The sequence below is a fragment of the Balaenoptera acutorostrata genome, chromosome 2 (assembly GCF_949987535.1).
Source record: "Balaenoptera acutorostrata chromosome 2, mBalAcu1.1, whole genome shotgun sequence".
Taxonomy (NCBI): domain Eukaryota; kingdom Metazoa; phylum Chordata; class Mammalia; order Artiodactyla; family Balaenopteridae; genus Balaenoptera; species Balaenoptera acutorostrata.
The window spans coordinates 105,633,850-105,641,579 of NC_080065.1; the positions used below are offsets into that span (position 1 = coordinate 105,633,850).

At 35.6% G+C, this 7,730-nt stretch overlaps 1 pseudogene; it reads right to left on the bottom strand.

Moving 5' to 3' along the window:
- Positions 1 to 1,119: 1,119 nt before the first annotated feature.
- Positions 1,120 to 1,558, bottom strand: LOC130707169 (60S ribosomal protein L32-like; annotated as a pseudogene).
- Positions 1,559 to 7,730: the final 6,172 nt, after the last annotated feature.

Below are 7,730 nucleotides of genomic sequence, written 5' to 3' on the forward strand. Positions count from 1 at the left end.
GTATTAAATAACTTAGAGCCCAGGGAGATGATGCTAGGAAATCTACCAAATAAACCATCTAGTCTAAAAATCATATAATCATGAGGAAGTATACTTATAAGCCCATTCTTCAATGGGGAAGTACTAAGGTTCAGTAATTAAACATAAGAAGTACATAAATAGTGAGTTTGGGGGAAAAGAGATTGTTTTCTGGGATAATCACACATAGGTGACAAGCTAAAAATGGCATAAAGTCCATTGAAATTGGTTACATAAAATTACAAGGTATCTGAGGCATCTGCATTCGAGACAATATTCTCCTCCACTTAAGGTATGGAAAATTAGACATAGGGCATTTCCAAGTAATGTAGTCAATACTACTGTAGTATTAAGTGGACAGGAAGTCCTGCTTTTAAACTGAAATTGTTCCTATTAGCTTTAATAACTGATGTGAGCACTTTTAAAGTCTGGATAGCCATTAAGGATTCATTTCCACAATATGCCTCCATTTAATGTGAAATCAGATGGAAGGTGTCCCAAACAACTGTTCAGTTTCTTTTTTTTCAGTTATTCATTAATTAATTTTATTTTTTGTTCCACCTGTTGAATGTGCTCTTTAAAAAGACTTTGTATGTTCCATTGTTCAGTGAATTATTCTATAAATTTCAGGTATGTCCTGCTGGTTGATATTTTATTCACATCTTTTATATCCTTAGTAATTTTCTGCAGAAATTTCAACTATAATGTGGATTTGTCTCATTTTGTTTGCAGATTTTTTGCAGTTTTTGCTTCATAGATTTATGAATCTCTGGTACTAGGTTCACAGGGATTCAGAATTGAGACTTTTATTTTTATGAAATTCCCCTTCTCATCTTTGTCAATATTCCTGGTTGTGAGGACTTCTCTGTATATTTTCCCATTCTCTTACTGTTGGACTTTCTGTAACTCCATATTTAAAATGCACTTCCTCCAGATGATATAAAATTGGATTTAGCTCTTAAATCCGGTGTAATATTCTTTGGCTTTTTTTAAGAAAGTTTAGAGCATTTATAATTAATCTAATGATTTACATGGTTGTTTCTAAGTGTACCATCCAGCTATTTGTTTTCAATTTGTCCCATACGTATACTTTTTTGAGTTTTATGGTTTTATTAACACGAATACAATGTGCACACAAGCTGCCTCTTCATTTTCTTCGCTGTGCAGCCTGGCATTGGGATTGGTACTGACAGCCAGCTACGCTGCTCTTTCCACAATGGCTCTGTGGTTCTTAGAGGAGACGATGTGAGAAATCACAGCCCAGTAATATATGTTCCAGATCAGCAGCATTTCAAGCTCCTTGACATTGTGGACAGAAACTTTCAGAAGTCACTGGTCAGCAAGTGCTTTGTTTTCTTGTTGTTCCAGTAACCAAAGTTGGACATCAAAATCTGGCCCCTGAATCTCCTGCACACCCTATTGTCATGACCCTGGGCTTCTGCCAGTTCTTAATTATGACATATCGGTCTGACTGGTGCTGGATGGATTTGTTGGTTCTCTTTTTGAACTTTGGCTTCATGAGAGGTCTGAGGGTGGCCATGATGCTGAGGAGGACGTGTCCCATATATTTTTTGTTCTCCGTCCCTGCATTTTTTATGACTATTTAAATATTTTCAATATTCAATTTTTCTTTACCATGGTCTTACTAGCTATAACTTTTACGTTTATGCAGTAGGAGCTCTAGGGTTTGCAATACGCATCTTATCACAGTCTTTCTTCAAGTAATATTATGCCTCTTGAGTTTTAATGTAAGAAATGTATAACAGTATATTTCTATTATGCCCTCCTCTTATTTATACTTTTATTGTCAAATAATCTACATCTTCATATGTCATAAACCCCACAAATATATTATTTTATAATTTAAACAATAAAATACACTTTAAAGAAATTTTAAAATGGAGGAATTTTTAAAAAATTTACCTACATAGTGACTATTCACAGTATTTTTTATTTCTTAGTAAAACTCTGGTTTACTCTTTCTTCAGCCTGAAGAAATTTACTATAAATTTTCTTCTTGTGCAGATCTTTGGGTGATGAGTTCTCCAAGGTTTTCTTTTCCTGAACATATTTTTATTTTAGCTTCATTTCTGAAGAATATTTTTTCTGGATATAGAATTTTAGGTTGACAGACCTTTTTTCAACATTTTAAAGATGTTGTTCCAAAATATTCTGGTTTGCATTGTTTCCGATAAAAAGTCAACAACTTTCTTATGGTTATTCCCCTGCATTTAATCTCTCTTTTCTCTGACTGCTTTTAAAATTTTCTCTTTAACAATGATTTTATAAAATTTGAATTATGTGCCTTTGCTTTTCTTTTTCTTGATTAGAATTTTTTGAGCTTCTAGGACATGCAGCCTTATAATTTTGAACAAATTTGGAAAATATTAGCCATTATTTATTCAATTCCTGTAAACCTCCTTCCTGGAACTCTAATAACACTATTGTTAGAGTTCTTAGTACCATCCCATATTTCACCAAAGCTAAATATATCTGTATGGATAATTTCTATTGTTATGTCTTTAAGCTCACTGATATGTTTTCTGTGGTGTTTAATCTGCACATAACGTATTTTGGGTTCTAGACATTCTATTTTGTTCCTTTTAATATATGGAATTTCTTCCTCACTATGTTCATGTTTACATCAACCCTTGAATGATCTGGACATTTCCCTTTTCCCAGTGCTGAGGCACCTGAATTAAAGTTCAGGGTTCACCTAGGAAAAGTACAGGGGAATTACTGTTATACATTTGTCACAGTGAAAAATGATCTTTCATCATAGGCCTCTCTTCCAGTCAATGGGTTCATGGTCTGAGAATCAGATCACATCTGGAATCTAGGGGGAAAAAATTGTGGGCAGCTTTTTAATGGGCAGCTTCCCTCTGCCTCCTTATCATTTATTTTTATTTATTTTGATTGTACATATTATGCAAAATGCTTGCTTGCTGCATATTCAGATTTCTGTAAGGACTAACATATCCTGTTAACCATTTCTATATCTCACTGTGAGTCAAGCTTCCTCATCTGCCACACAGATCTTGTTGCTCGTTGTGATCATTGCACTTACCTTGCTTTTGATTGCTAAGCACTACCATCTCCGCTTTGTTATTTTGAGATGCAATCAAATTAATTGCTATCAGGATTCCCAGTCCTAAAACAGCATCTTTTACTGTCATTCATAGCCTAGAGAGAACAGCCATCCCTGAGCTCCTAAACAATTTTTGTTCCCCTTTCACCAGTTACTTGCTTAGTACTGTCACCTGGCATGTCCTCTAGGCCTTCGCATGAACTACTGTCAGCTGTTTATCCAGCTTTATGTAATATATCCTACCTACCTCTCTTTCGGAATCCTTTTTCCATCATCAGCCCTGATAACTCCGACATTCCTACCTAATTTATTTTGTGTCACTATTTTTTTTTTACATGTTTCTAATAGCTATCCTAGGAGAGAATAGCATGATCTCCCACTGTAGATGCCAGAGTGTTAAATTCTATTTCACAGGACTATCTCCCATATTGATAAACTCCCCCATCCCCAACTTTCTTTTTTGTTCTGTTCCCCCTCATTCAGCATCCTCAACATATACAATCCTGTGCATCTACTCTTGTCTCCTCATGCTATATTGGTACATATTAGCCAAATCCTGCAGCAACGGCAGCACATAGTTTTCCTCATTCCTTAGCAAGCCTAATAGTTCTCCATATGGATGTTCTGGGATTTGTGCTGGTACTATCTTAGATCGGGTTTCCTGAAAATGGGGCTTTTTAATGGGAAAGTTAATGGACAATGCTCTTAGGAAGTTCACCTGGAAGAATGTGAGAAAGGCAGAATCTGGCAGAAGGAGAAGCTGAATCACAATGTACAGTTGACCCTCGAACAATGAGAGAGTTGTTGAACAACCCTCCACACAGTTGAAGATCTGAGTATAACTTATAATTGGCCCTCCTTCTATGTGGTTCCTCCTTATACACAGTTCTGCATCCATGGATTCAGCAACTGCAGATCGTATAGTACTGTAGTACAGTAATGACCTATTTCTGGATCTCAGTGCTGGTTACACAGTATGTTTAGTGTAAGAAAATCCACTGAGTTTTAAATTAACAATAGATGGAAATTAATGCAGCATATTGTAATTCAGTGAGTTTTTTTTATGGGTTAGAGGTTTAGAAAACAGTTTTTAAAAATCTTTATTAAAAGATACTTTTCAGAGCCAATTATTTTCAGAAAAAAAAGTTTTCTTAAATGAAAATAAAGATGAAAAGACAAAACTTTAAATACTCTAAAAAATTTCCCCAGAGTTGGATTTTTTCAGTTTATATAATGCAATCTGCTTAAGCTGATCTATTCTAAACAGTCTTTCACCACTGTGACAGTCCAAAGTTAACAACTTTTATTTATATATGTAAGGTCCTTCCAGGGTACATTTGAATCATCAAAGACAGACAAAGATGTGTTTAATTTCATTTAAGTCTATTTGGTTAAATTTTCTCTCTTTGAACATCAGTAGAGCCATGTGTGATATCTAATGGAAAATATTTCAGATTATTTGCTTAAGCAGATGGTCATGTGTGAGTCTATCGTCTATTATTTATATTTTAAAGTCATTTAATTTTAGAACTATATAATTTTGTTCTCTATTTTCTTCCTTCCTTCTTAGGTGTACACCTAATACATAGATGGATTACAAAAGTATAGGAACTAGAATGTTTATAACATCACTGTTTATAATAGGCCAAAACTGCCAACTACACTATTAATGCTTATCAGCACTAGAATGGATAAATAAACTGTGGTATATGTCCATAATCGTAGTATGTAACAATGAGAATAAAAATCAAAATCCACGTACAACAATATAAATGAAACTCACAGACATATCAATTGAAAGAAGTTCAATTCTTCATGAAATACTCATGAATTCAAAGTTCAATTATTCATGGCTGAATAATATTCTGATGTGTGTGTGTATCAAAATTTGTTTATCCATTTAGCTGTCAACACTTAGGTTGTTTCCATGTCTTGATTATGAAGTAATGCTGCAATGACCATGACACTGCAGATGTCTCTTCAACATAATGATTTTGTTCTCTTTGGATATACACCCAGAAATGGAATGGCTGGATCATATGGCAGTTCTATTTTTAATTACTTGAGGAACCTCCAAACTGTTTTTCATAGTGACTATATTAAAACACTTCCTGATGTGAAATTCCTATACACTAGCAATGAAAGATCAGAAAGAGAAATTAAGGAAACAATCCCATTTACCATTGCGACAAAAAGAATAAAATACCCAGGCATAAATACCTAAGGAGGCAAAAGACCTGTACTCAGAAAACTATAAGATACTGATGAAAGAAATCAAAAATGACACAAACAGAAGGAGAGATATACCATGTTCTTGGATTGGAAGAATCAATATTGTGATAATAACTATACTACTAAAAGCAATCTACAGATTCAATGCAATCCCTATCAAATTACCAGTGGCATTTTTCACAGAATTAGAACAAAAAATTTTACAATTTGTATGGAAACACAAAAGACCCTGAATAGCCAAAGCAATCTTGAAAAAGAAGAAACGGAGCTGGAGGAATCAGACTCCCTGACTTCAGACTATACTACAAAGCTACGGTAATCAAGAGAATATGGTACTGGCACAAAAAGAGAAACATAGATCAATGGAACAAGATAGAAAGCCCAGAAATAAACCCACACACCTATGGTCAACTAATCTATGACAAAGGAGGCAAAGATATACAATGGAGAAAAGACAGTGTCTTCAATAAGTGGTGCTGGGAAAACTGGACAGCTACATGTAAAAGAATGAAATTACAACACTCCCTAACACCATACACAAAAATGAACTCAAAATGGATTCGAGACCTAAATGTAAGACCGCACACTATAAAACTCTTAGAGGAAAACATAGGAAGAACACTCTTTGACATAAATCACAGCAAGATCTTTTTTGATCCACCTCCTAGAGTAATGGAAATACAAACAAAAATAAACAAATGGGACCTAACGAAACTTCAAAGCTTTTGCACAGCAAAGGAAACCATAAACAAGACGAAAAGACAACCCTCAGAATGGGAGAAAATATTTGCAAACGAATCAACGGACAAAGGATTAATCTCCAAAATATATAAACAGCTCATGCAGCTCAATATTAAAGAAACAAACAACCCAATCCAAAAATGGGCAGAAGACCTAAATAGACATTTCTCCAAAGAACACATACAGATGGCCAAGAAGCACATGAAAAGATGCTCAACATCACTAATTATTAGAGAAATGCAAATCAAAACTACAATGAGGTATCACCTCACACCAGTTAGAATGGGCATCATCAGAAAATCTACAAACAACAAACGCTGGAGAGGGTGTGGAGAAAAGGGAACCCTCTTGCACTGTTGGTGGGAATGTAAATTGATACAGCCACTATGGAGAACAATATGGAGGTTCCTTAAAAAACTAAAAATAGAATTACCATATGACCCGGCAATCCCACTACTGGGCATATACCCAGAGAAAACCGTAATTCAAAAAGACGCATGCACCCCAATGGTCATTGCAGCACTATTTACAATAGCCAGGTCATGGAAGCAACCCAGATGCCCATCGACAGATGAATGGATAAAGAAGATGTGGCACATATATACAATGGAATATTACTCAGCCATAAAAAGAAATGAAATGGAGGTATTTGTAATGAGGTGGATGGAGTTAGAGTCTGTCATACAGAGTGAAGTAAGTCAGAAAGAGAAAAACAAATACAGTATGCTAACACATATATATGGAATCTAAGGAAAAAAAAAAAAAGGCCATGAAGAAGCTAGTGGCAAGACAGGAATAAAGACACAGACCTACTAGAGAATGGACTTGAGGATATGGGGAGCGGGTGGGTGAGATGTGACAGGGTGCGGGAGTGTCATGGACATATATACACTACCAAATGTAAAATAGATAGCTAGTGGGAAGCAGCCACATAGCACAGGGAGATCAGCTCGGTGCTTTGTGACCACCTAGAGGGGTGGGATGGGGAGGGTGGGAGGGAGGGAGATGCAAGAGGGAAGAGATATGGGAACATATTGTATATGTATAACTGATTTACTTGGTTATAAAGCAGAAGCTAACACACCATTGTAAGGCAATTATACTTCAATAAAGATGTTAAAAAAAAAAAAAACCAAAAACACGCATGCACCCCAATGTTCATTGCAGCACTCTTTACAATAGCCAGGTCATGGAAGCAACCCAGATGCCCATCGATGGACGAATGCATAAAGAAGATGTGGTACATATATACAATGGAATATTACTCACCCATAAAAAGGAACGAAATTGAGTCATTTGTTGAGACGTGGAGGGATCTAGAGACTGTCATACAGAGTGAAGTAAGTCAGAAAGAGAAAAACAAATATCGTATATTAACGCATGTATGTGGAACCTAGAAAAATGGTACAGATGAGCCGCTTTGCAGGGCAGAAGTTGAGACACAGATGTAGAGAACAGACAAGTGGACACCAAGGGGGGAAAACTGTGGTGGGGTGGGGATGGTGGTGTGCTGAATTGGGCGATTGGGATTGACATGTATACACTGATTTGTATAAAATTGATGACTAATAAGAACCTGCAGTATAAAAAAACAAACAAAACAACTAATACTAAACTTTCATTGGGTTAACTGTATGGAAGTATGTTAATA